Below are 13,097 nucleotides of genomic sequence, written 5' to 3'. Positions count from 1 at the left end.
GAGTTCTGGTTGGGAAATGAGAATATCTACCAGCTGACGAAGGACGAACCAAGAGAACTGCGGATTGATATGGAGACGTTCAATGGTACAAAGCGATATGCGCTGTATTCAAAGTTCAGTATTTCGTCCGAGTCTGAAAAGTATAAGCTCCATGTAGACGGATACTCTGGTAACGCAGATGACGATTTAGCTCATCACAATGGTCAGTCGTTTTCAACTGTCGATGCAGATAATGACAAAGATCGTATATGTTGTGCATGCACGTTTGGCGGAGGAGGTTGGTGGTATATCACTTGTCACCCTGTCAATCTGAATGGGAAATACTTCCAGAGAAACGATAAAGTTATTATGGGGAATGGAATTCACTGGGGCAGTCTCACTCATTTTACTAAATCATTGAAATTTGTCGAAATGAAAATACGCTAAGAATGCTATTTGATATTTGGATATAACTTGATAGATCATTGCCATCAGAGCAAAAGCAATAATTGTTGTTCGTGTTTTATTTGCGTTTTTTAATGGTTTGAGTTGACTTAATATTTATTGCATGATATTATTCAACACTTGTTATGTCCAAATGACTTTAAGACACCGAACAGAGAAAATCCAGCCGGTTATATATTGAAGACATATCCTGCCAAAAATAAATCGGGCATCATTACATACCAATTTTAAACTAACAAATCGCTCTTCCTTTGATATAGCTTTTATTCATTTACATTGTTTAAATACGTTACTTTTGTTTCTTTAGTTTCTTCCTTTTATGTCTTTCATAATTGTTTATTGTGCTTAACTTTCATCGTGTCTTAAATATGCTTATGTGTAGCTTCTAAAATTCAAGTTTCATGTCAATTCGTTGTATATCCAACAGTATACATGTTTGGGCTGTTGTATGCTTCTATATATGTCCATATTCAGCATACGTTTGACCCCGGGTGAAAAGTGCATAAAACTGCAATTGATCGTCATATGTGTTTGGTCCCTTTTTATAAGTACATTCTTAGTTCATCTCGTGTTGTTGACTGACGGACAGACAGACAGACCGACAGATACACGGACAGACGGATGAACCGAAGCCTATATACCCTCGGTGAAACAGCAGAAAGGGGCTGAAAAGAAGCCAAATACATGTATCATCAGTTTCCAGAGCACGCCTTTGTTACAATCAGATTACTGACATGACAGTGTGACAATAAACTTTATTGAATGGTTGATTTCGTATCTAGCGAATGAAAAACTGTATACTGATAGATCTTGTTACCTCACCTGAGCACAACGTGCTCATGGTGAGCTTTTGTGATCGCTTTTTGTCCGTCGTCCGTCGTGCGTTGTGCGTTGTGCGTTGTGCGGCGTCAACATTTGCCTTGTTAACTCTCTAGAGGCCACATTCATTGTCCAATCTTCATGAAATTTGGTCAGAAGATTGGTTTATAATGATATCTTGGAAGAGTTCGAAAATGGTTACGTTTGCTTGAAAAACATGGCCGCCAAGGGGCGAGGCATTTTTCCTAATATGGCTATATAAGGCTATAGTAAAATCTTGTTAACACTCTAGAGGCCACATTTATTGTCTGATCTTCATGAAACTTGGTCAGAAGATTCATCCCAATGATATCTTGGACGAGTTTAAAAATGATGCCGGTTGGTTGAAAAACATTGCCACCACGGGGGCGGGGCTATTTTCCTTATATGGCTATAGTAAAACCTTGTTAACACTCTAGAGGTCACATTTATTTTCCGATCATCATGAAACTTGGTCAGAAGGTTTGTCCCAGTGATATCTTGGCTGAGTTCGAAAATGGTTTTGGTTGCTTTAAAAACATGGCCACCAGTGGGCGGGGCATTTTTATGTCCCCCACTATAGTAGTGGGGAACATATTGTGTTTGCCCTGTCTGTTGGTCTGTCTGTTGGTCTGTCTGTTGGTCTGTCTGTTTGCGCCAACTTTAACATTTTGCAATAACTTTTGCTATATTGAAGATAGCAACTTCATATTTGGCATGCATATGTATCTCATGAAGCTGCACATTTTGAGTGGTGAAAGGTCAAGGTCAAGGTCATCCTTCAAGGTCAAAGGTCAAATATATGTGGCCAAAATCGCTCATTTTATGAATACTTTTGCAATATTGAAGATAGCAACTTGATATTTGGCATGCATGTGTATCTCATGGAGCTGCACATTTTGAGTGGTGAAAGGTCAAGGTCAAGGTCATCCTTCAAGGTCAGAGGTCAAATATATGTGGCCCAAATCGCTTATTTTATAAATACTTTTGCAATATTAAAGATAGCAACTTGATATTTGGCATGCATGTGCATCTCATGGAGCTGCAAATTTTGAGTGGTGAAAGGTCAAGGTCAAGGTCATCCTTCACAAGGTCAAGGTCATCCTACAAGGTCAAACATCATATAGGGGAACATTGTGTTTCACAAACACATCTTGTTCCTTATATGGCTAAATATGGCTAAAGTAAAACATTGTTTACACTCTAGAAGCCACATTTATTGTCCAATCTTCATGAAATTTGGTCAGAAGATTGGTCTCAATGATATATTGGATGAGTACGAAAATAATTATGTTTGCTTGAAAAAATTGGCTTCCGATGGGCGGGGCATTTTGCCTTATATGGCTATAGTAAAATCTTGTTAACACTCTAGAGGCCACATTTACTGTCCGATCTTCATGAAACTTGGTCAGAAGATTTATCCCGATAATATCTTGGACGAGTTCAAAAATGATGCCGGTTGGTTGAAACACATGGCTGCCAGGGGGCGGGGCATTTTTCCGTATATGGCTATAGTAAAACCTTGTTAACACTCTAGAGGCCACATTTATTTTCCGATTTTCGTGAAACTTGGTCAGAAGATTAAATTTGTCCCAATAATATCTTGTTATCTCAGGTGAGCGACTTTGGGCCTTTCAGGCCCTCTTGTTTTTAAATGTTTTCATTATTGTTATTGTCTGTATGTGTTGAGGAAATAAGCGTTGACTTTAATGGCATATCATTAAACCATGTCTGACCAGACACAAATGTATTTTCTTAAATATTGTACAAATAATTCAGATACTCTACAGTAGCTGCAGTTTTGTAAAGTTAAAATTAAATGATATCGAATGGATGAAAATTGTTCTCAAAAGCTTCGATTGGCAAAGTGTCAGTAATGATATAGGCGATGGTATTGCAATATCCCCTATTTTAGACGATCTGTTACAATAGCATCGCTCTAATGGCAAAAGACTTAGGGGTTAAAAGGTTAAAAGGGGCAGCTGCACCTTGGTCAGTGGGTATGGGACTCAAATCTCTTTTCGGGATTTGCATGCGAACGTGCACGAGTGTGCTTTGTAATATTTTATGGGAATGTTTATTGATGATTTGTTGTATGATTGAAATAAAACAAGAAAACCACATTGTTAAACATAAAGACATGTCGTAATTTGTTTTATCTGTATGTGTCACCTCATTTAATGAAAAATATTATTAACGTAAGCGTTAGTTTTGTATATTCACCTCCCCTTCCCACTTAAAATGCATAAGGGGCGCTTACCACATCAAACATGAAATGTAAGTTATGTGAGTGTGGCCTATTTGCTCTTTATTTCCGATATCGTAACGGTAGAAACAGACGATACGGAAGCATGCGGTGTTCCGTTATGGGTAGTAGTTGCTTCAAATTGTCGACCTCTGAAGCCTTTATCTGAAACAATTACATTTACTATAAAAAAGAGGTTAAAACTACGAGATGTTTAAGAGACCGCTGTTTCATTATCCGAAAGCACATTGTAGGGCCCTCGTAAGAACGACCTTTCTTTGCGAACTCATGAGGTAATACAGTAGACTCTATGTAAACCGGACGGTCTCGGGACCGGCCTGATCGTCCGGTTTTCAGAGAGTTCCGGTTTACCAAGAGTTTTCATATTGCCGAAATATACATGGTATGCATTATGTACAGAATCACATTAAAATAAAATAAACTATATACATTTACATGTTCCATGTGATAACTGTACGCAGGTACTGATGATGTTAATTGCATTCTTAAAAAAATGTGTTTTTAATCGATTAAAAGCAAAAAAAATCCATACCGACTTGTTTTGATTAATCCCAAAGTAAGCGTGGTGCTTTATACATGTACGTACGTGGCATTTGTCATATAGGCGAGTGACGACACAAATAAGATTGTTGTAGATACACGATTTATTATGCAATACATACATGTACAACATTTCAAAAAACATACACACAAGCAAAAAACAGCGTCATAATTATTTTTTAGATATTCATAATCTCAAAATCTCCTGGTAGACGTTCTTTTTCTTCAAGATGTCGCCGACCGTTGACTTCCCGATCTTGAAGCGCTCGCCGAGTGCCTTCAGAGATGGTTTTGGTTGAGCAGTTGATTCCGTGATGAGCTTTATCTTATCCTCTAATGTAAAATACCGAGAAGATCACAAGAAAGTGATCGTCGCAACGGCATGCATTATTTTTTCAATTAAATTGTTTATCATAGGCGATAATAAATAATTAATAAAACGATCGAGTCAATCACTTTTTGGTGTTACCGCACGTCTATTATAGACATTCACAGTTTGTTTAACATTACTTAATCGGACTCCCAAAGCGCGGTAACGACTTGACACCTTTATGGTATGTTTAATCCGATTATCGATAATTGCGCCAGCAAAATGTGTGACACCGCACTCGCTGTGCTGACTAGGTATTGTTATTTTCACGCCTCGGGCATCTTGAGAATTTAGACCGTCCGGTATACTCAATGTATTTTACGTTGAAAATGACCAAATTTACGGAGATACCCGTCCGGTTTCCGGTTTTCAGAGAGTTCGGTTTATTCAACATTTTTTAACAAAGAAATAGAAGGAGAAAATACGGGACTGGCCCGACCGTCCGGAATCGGGAGAGTTCCGGTATTCAGAGAGTCCGGTATTGGCAGAGTCTACTGTAGTTTTCTAATATGCGGTTTGGTAAGGTGTATTCATTTGCTTATTTTTTGTTTGTTAAGAAGAGATTGGATTTTAACACGGTACATGTATACTAAAACATGCAAAACAAGAATTGAATATGTCGATGCACATATTTTATTCACCACAAAAGTCTACTGGCATAATTCGTTTGGGATGAGCAAAGTAGCAGGAAACGCTAGCAACAAACATTTAATCGTATAATTTAATGTTCCATATTTTCTTTTTATGCTTGCACATGCGATATTACAATATTAATTTAATGTTCAAAGCATATCGATTTGTAAGATTAAGAAGGTTGTAACCGGCGGCGTCAGGGACGGAAACAACTCTGCCTGGTTTGATTTCAACATACCGCAAATACGTTCGTGTACTAGAATACCGTGTCGTTTTTCTCATCTTCGACATTATAGGAATCCTGGCAGCACACAAACATATATAAACATATACATGCATAACACCAGGACAATTGTGGATGAGGAAAGTAGTACCAAAAGGATTCGGTTTTTTCTTTTGATTTATTGGTAATTAAACGGATATGATATGTGCATTAAATAATCAAGTGTATGTTAATTAAAATAAAATGTAAAAAGCGAAATCTACTTGCACTGTTATAATGGTGCGTATGACGCCGCTCTGCGTATGCGCGTATGCCTGGTTTAATTTGGTTATTATTATGAAAATGATGGTGATTCGCAGATTACATGTACAGTTAAAGCTAGTGTGGCGCAGTGGTAGCGCACCCGCTTCTGCTCTCAGAGGGCCCTGGTTCGATGACAACTATTAAAATGGATAGTTCTCTTGTAAAATAACGAATATATTTCCAATCGCTGTAGAGATAATGAACTCATTGACCTAACTTTACCTACGTATGATACAGTGTCTCTCTGGTAAGCGCAGTGATTGGTACATGCGCTCACCACCAAGGCGGGTTCAGTCCCAGCTCCCGGCGTATGTGAGATTGGTTATTGGTCGCCATAGCGGACATGTGAGGTTTCCCCCGGGTACTCCAATTTTTCCATCACTGCACAAAACCGCACCAAAATTGACTATCTTTTAGTTATAACCAAGCAGCAAATTTGTGGCAATGCTCCGAATTCGTTCCGCCTTCGAGGGCCTCGTACAGTGTATTAACAGGAGTGCTGGGACACACTCCGGGTCCTTACATAACGCATCCTCGGGCGCTTTAGTATTTATGCTAATTTGTAATGAAAAAAATACTAAGATATTTCGTTGAAATCAGTGCCTATTTGTAAAGAGTTCTGTTTACCTTCTGGTCGAGAAGCTATTTCGCAAACAAACGCCCCCCCTACCCAAAGCATCTTATGTATATCTGCAATATTTGTGTGCATGACATTGGGGACTTCGTTGAAAAATGAACGTTTGGGTTGTGTTCATTGAAATACTTTGCATTTGTCGACATCGCACTGCCGAGACCCTGTTACAGAGGGCGCTTGCATTTGGGCGAATGGGATTTTCTTTTTGATTACAACTTTCGGAAGGAGACGTTCATCTTTACAACTGATACTAGCCTTGCACAATCTGGTGTGAAGAAAAACGTCGGCCGTTCCATAATGGGACCCTATGTGAATTGGATTCAGTGTACATTAAGCAATAACTGCATAAGAATGACAGTTGATATAATGGTGACCAGCCAGGCAGCCACAAATCGTATATTGACCGAAGCCGAAAGTTGAGCGCCGCATACAGATTGAGGCTGCCTGACTGGTCACTATTATGCCACTGGACCCAACGTGGGTTTTCTCTTTTCCAAGCGTGTAACGAACATTGTCGTCCTGTGTATCAATTAGTGTATAGTCACCAATTTTAACAGCAAGCAAGGTCGGTTGCTGTTTCAAAGTACTCACTGATAATTTCGTCAGAGGTTCGTAACAAACGACCGAATTGTACAAAGTTGGCCAACCATCTGGCGAACCTATTTGTTGGCCTTTCGAGTTATAACTCGAAATACCTGCATTAGATATGACTCGCGTTATGGAGAAAAACAAGTTTTATGCATGTGCGTAATGTGTCGTCCCAGATTAGCCTCTGCACTCCGCATATGCATTAAGCCCTGTTTTCCCATAACGTTATGTCTGTATATTAGCTGTCACGAAATGCTCATCAGTAGGTACAACATCACAATGCATTTGAAAGAAAAAAACGAGAGCCTCGCTCTGGGAAACAGTGTTAAGCATGTTCATGTCCCTTCAGTGCAGTTATTCGTACACACGCTTCTCACCAAGGCGATCCGGGTTCAATCACAGACGCATTTGTGCATGACACGACTCATTTAGTTTCTTTTTTTCCCCTTTCTTTTAAACTATATTTTATACGTGTGTTTTATTATGCAGAACTGTTTGATAGAATTAATAACATGATCTAGAAGCGATATATTTAGCATATAATGTCCTTAACATTTCAAACATAAGCTTGTTTTTTAAATAAATCAACAAGTATTTCGAATTACTTATTGAGGCGTTGCCATTCTTTATATGGCGTGATCAGTCGTTATGAAACGTGGTCAGTCATTATGAAGCGTTGAAAGTCGTGAAGAAGCGTTGTCAGTCGCTAAAACACGTTGTCAGACATTATTAGGCGTTGTCAGTCGCTATAACACGTGGTCAGTCGTTATGAGGCGTTGTCAGCAATCATTAGGCGTTGCCAGTCGCTATAACACGTTGTCAGGCATTATTAGGCGTTATCAGTCGCTATAACACGTTGTCAGTCGTGATGAGGCGTTGTCAGTCGCTTTAAGACGTTGTCAGCCATTATTAGGCGTTGTCAGACATTATTAGGCGTTATCAGTCGCTATAACACGTTGTCAGTCGTTATGAGGCGTTGTCAGTAGCTATAACACGTTGTCAGACATTATAAGGCGTTGTCAGTCGCTATGAGACGTGATCAGTGGTTTTGAGGCGTTGTCAGTCGCTATAACACGTTGTCATTCATTATTAGGCGTTGCCAGTCGCTATAATACATTGTCAGCCATTATTAGTCTTTGTCAGTCGCAAAAATACATGGTCAGTCATTATTAGGCGTTGTTAGACATTATAAGGCGTTATCAGTCGCTATAACACGTTGTCAGACATTATTAGGCGTTGTCAGTCGGTATAACACGTGGTCAGTCGTTACGAGGCGTTGTCATTCATTACTAGGCGTGGTAAATTATGAGGCATTTTCAGAAATTATACGGCATGATCAGTATATTTGAGACGTGATCAGTTGTTATTAGGCGATGCCATCAATTATGAGGCGTGTTCAGTCATTATATACATTTATATTCGTGTTGTTCATCGATGGTATGTATACATGCATGTAGGGTTAGTGTACTCATAGACCTTAATTTACAGTGACTGTCTGGTTAGCTGTAAATCCCAGCTTCCGGCGTCCGTACGTATGTGAGCTTGGCTAGTGGTCGCCATAATGGACAAATGATATTTCCCCCGGCTTTTGTCCCCACTGCACAAGACCGCGCCAAAATGGAAAATTTTTCAGTTATAAAAAACCAGCAAATTTGCGATAATACTTCGTTCCAACTTTCGTCAGTCTAAAACAGTGTATCACACAGGAACGCCGGGACACACTCCGGGTCCTTACAAAACGAAGCCTTAGGCGCGGAAGGACCTCATACACTTCAAAATGCAAACACATGGTGTCATTAGCGGGTGCGCAGGCTAGGCTGGAGCTACGCTGGTGGCATATGGCATAAGATCCGGTATTTGCACGACGCGGGTCATTTAGTTTCTTAGTGTCGCCCCAGATTAGCATGTGTAGTCCGTTTATGGATTGAGCCATATTTTCACATAAAGCGCAATTAGTAGGCAAGTTGTGTGCACAGGTTCATCAGGTACGACACTTTCCGCTTTTAATGGCTTTTTCTTTACAAAAAAGTCTCTTCTCAGCGACAATTCTGTTTTGGCGGAAAGTGTCGTCCCTGACTCGACTATGCGGACTGCACATGCTAACCTGGGACGACAATTTACGCACATTGACTAAGCACCGTTTTTGCAGAGCTTAAAGCCCATCAGTCTTAAAACAGATGCCATTTAAATCGTTTTTGAAATGGGTTAATACTAATCATTCGCTATGGACTCAAAATAAGTTTGTTTGAAAACGTGTGATTTGCCAATGTAAAATTACTATTATAAAATGACATCATGTACTATACAAAATGAAACGCGTGTTTCGTATAGTTGCACATTGTTTATAATAGTATTTGATTTTAAGAATTGCTCACACGTCTAACACTACTAACTAAATATTCGATTCTCTAGTTGTATATAACATTTTAGATGTTAAATTATTGCTGGCCTTATTCAACTGGTGTAATCTTAAAATACCGGAAAGTGTAGAGACTTTGCGTCTGAAGTATTTCAGGAGGTACGGCAGTGACATTTAACCGGTCCACTAATTAATAGACAGCTTAGGAAAATTCAAGTTTAACCAGTCTCAAATACCATGCACCGTCATTAATGTACTTGCAGCACTGCAGAGAATGTATACATATTGAACAAAGTATGAGGCTTGTCATGATGCCGAGCATATCCGTCTGCATTTCAGTGAGGCTACTATTGTTGTTTTTCTGCATAAAATTTACGTAATACATCGTAGTATGAAATCGTTTATCTGATTAACTCCGAAATAATATGAAGACTTAATGGCTGCTTCCGAGTAATATATGTTTTTTATTTAGATAAACAAAATTGATAAAAGCGAATTCTTCCTGGTATTTTTATAGCAGGCACCTTTGTATCAGCGTAGAGGTAAGATACATATTTTTATCATATATGAATATATTGTTATTCTAACAAAATATGAATATTGAAAAATGAATTTTTTGTTATAAAAACTAATGAAAAATGAAATGTTATGTAATAAAAAAACTTGTTTGTTCTTTGTTCTTCAGATATGGGTGCAATATTTCTATATGTATGAGGTACATTTCTGATCTTTGAGGGGTTTATTTATTTGCAACCTGGGGTATATTTGAAATAATTTCAAGCTATTGTGACGTAGCATAGCAAAATTGTGTTGGAATAAATTATTTTATAGGAATAAATGTAATGTAGATATAAAAAATATTCCCAATATTGCAAACGATAAACCAGTTTTATAACCAAATAAATACATACATGCGTTAATATTGTCGATATTTTATTTCGCAGATTCGCACAGTTTCTGGTGGTGGCGAAAATGATTCTCTTTCAGTCGGATATGCACGCACTATGTTATGTTTCTTAAAGGGTGTTATCCCTATAAGCAATTCTGCTAACATTTATGAGATTATTTCGTATTAATACATGATTGCGATTTAGTAGTGACTTGAACCACGTGTGCCCATCCGCAAACTGTTTACAAAGGTTTACAGCCATACATCAACAAGCACTTAGAAATGTTTAAGATACCATATTTTCGTATACATGTGTACTCATTTGTTTCTTATTGATTTAAATAATTATAACTTGCGGTAAGCTCGTTTGTTTATTGTGACACTCATCCCCTGTAAAAAAAAAAACACATGCATTTCCGCGCATTTCAACCAATAAGCATGATTTTTAATTTATTTTCCAGTATCTTTTATATTTAGATTGTTAGAAGGCAATTATAACAGCTGCTATGTAACCCAATGTCAGTGAAGGTCACGTTCCAGACAAAATCCTTGGCCTTAAACGGACGCTCTAATCACTAGGCCTCGGACACGGTATTTAATTTCCTGTCATTGTATTAAGCATATTATTATAATAACATAATTGTATCTGTCAACATAACCTTTAGGTGCATGAAGTCGAACACATTCAATATGTATTGACAAACAAACGCATTAAAGAGGTATGCAGTCAATTAAACATATATTTTATTGATCGCATCAAATAGTAACTAATTTAAGCACGATCCATTCTTATTATTTTAGTTGTAATTTTACATTTATGCAGATATAACGTAGTTCGCAAAGGAGCGGATGCATACATATTCGCACGTTTCGTTTCAATGAACTATTACTTAAACACAACAGCAAATGTGTAGTATAATTACGGTACTGGACACTCACAAGGACTGACGGACCAACGACATCACCGTATCCTTAAAGCTCACCATGAGCTCTATGTGCTCAGGTGAGCTAAAACACCGACTAAAATAATGGCAAAATATAAAGTTTGCAATATAAATGAATCATAAACAAAAACTAATATATATATATATGCTTTAAGAGAGACTGCTAATTTGGAAATTGTACAAAAAATGAACCCATACTGGAATTCTTTTGAACCACTTGGACTTCAAATATCACACTCCCTACATTATGCTAATCCAATTACAATAACAGTAATTTGGCAACATATTGTTTTAAATATTCTGAATACATTGAGTTGTTAATTAGCTTTAATGCCTTCAGGTTAATTCTTGAAATATACTTAACATTCATAATGGATAATATCAATAACATCAGTTCTTCTGTTTTATTGCAAAAAAATCTCCATATCTTTACTGTAAATGCGATACTTGTGAAAAAAAATTCAGTTATTTTTTATTTATGTTGTTATACATCCAACACAAATATCAAAATCTAGGTGGATTTATTCAGTTGCTTTCACTAATTAAACAAGTGTTTGCAGCAGAAAAACTGACATCAAGTACATAACATAAGAATGTTTGATTAATCAAGGAAGGACATATTTATTGATTAAATTTATTACTGCCATACTAATTTAATGACTAAGGTCACTGCTATTTTAAGCAGTAGTTGTTTTATGAACTGTTGACCCAACGGCTAGTACATTTACATCACTCTCTGTTTTGGGATACATAGAGTCAACTAATTATTAGAGCTCTACCTTACGTGTTTCACATTGTGCGCTTAATGTATGGTAAAGTATGGTACATCCATCTCTGTTTTGTGTTACATAGAGTCAGCTAATTATTAGATTTCATGTCTTTTCAACTTTTTTAGAATGGGTTGGTGAATACCGGCCCAGGGAGCATTTGGTCATGCAGAAAACATTCAACAAAAAAAATCTCAAGATAGGAGTCGATATATTGTTCATGCGTTCATTTAGCTGATTCTACAAATTTTTAAATAAAGAAACATGTCAAATGATGATGACATTTTGCATATTCTCAACAATTTAATCTATATATCAATTACAATTACAAAAGTTTCCAAAACATCTGTTCATAATTATGCACACATAGAACACAACATATAGGTACAATGTACCATATTAAAAAAACCTTTACACATTGTTTATAATTATGGTTAAGCATAATAAGTTAAGTTGTTAGTTATAAATATCTGAACGCAAAAATTAAAACCAACTAAATATTGTGTTTAACTTGTTACAGCTAAACGAACGATTTAAAATAAAATATTTTTTTTAGATTAACTTGTGGTTTTTCTAAAATTTGGGTCAGATTAAGACTAAGCACCAATAACCTTTTCAAAAGATAACATGTCCACTATATCATTGGTTTTCAGAGCGTTCAAATTAATATTTTCTAACAACAGTCTCCAACTGAAAGATTTTGTACAAGTTAATTGTGTACATTTTACAATAGTGCATACATTGTTATTAAATCCTAATAATAAAGCAAGGTAACAATTTGTTTTATGAATGACACTGAATATTTGCTATATTTACACACACTTCAATAGTAATAGACAAATAAATTGGTGTAACCTTTCTGGTCAGAAAAAGTTACACCATAATTTAAAGAATTAAATGGAATTTATTTCCTTGACATGACTTTATTACATCTTAATTCAACAATGTATATATTATACAATCAATTCATTAGTATACACAATTAAAATGAACATAAAGAGATAGAGTTCAGCCATGCAATAACAAGGCTGCACATGTTCTGCAACAACTATAGACGATGTGATGACTTGTTAAACATTAAACATTTTAATTCAGTAAACCAATTTTTACTGTTTTATGACCTAGTAAACACATAATTAAAAAATCACTTCTTGACATTCTATTTGGTTCAGAAGAACCTATACAATACATGCAGTGTAGCAGATATACCATGTATAGTTAGACCATGTAAATATATGAGCAGCGCTCTGGATAAAACAGGCTTAATGCATTTCGTAAAGTATCGTCCCAAATAAGCCTG

Source organism: Dreissena polymorpha, chromosome 7 (assembly GCF_020536995.1).
Source record: "Dreissena polymorpha isolate Duluth1 chromosome 7, UMN_Dpol_1.0, whole genome shotgun sequence".
NCBI lineage: Eukaryota > Metazoa > Mollusca > Bivalvia > Myida > Dreissenidae > Dreissena > Dreissena polymorpha.
The sequence above is the reverse complement of the archived record's forward strand: the minus strand, read 5'-3'. Positions refer to the sequence as shown.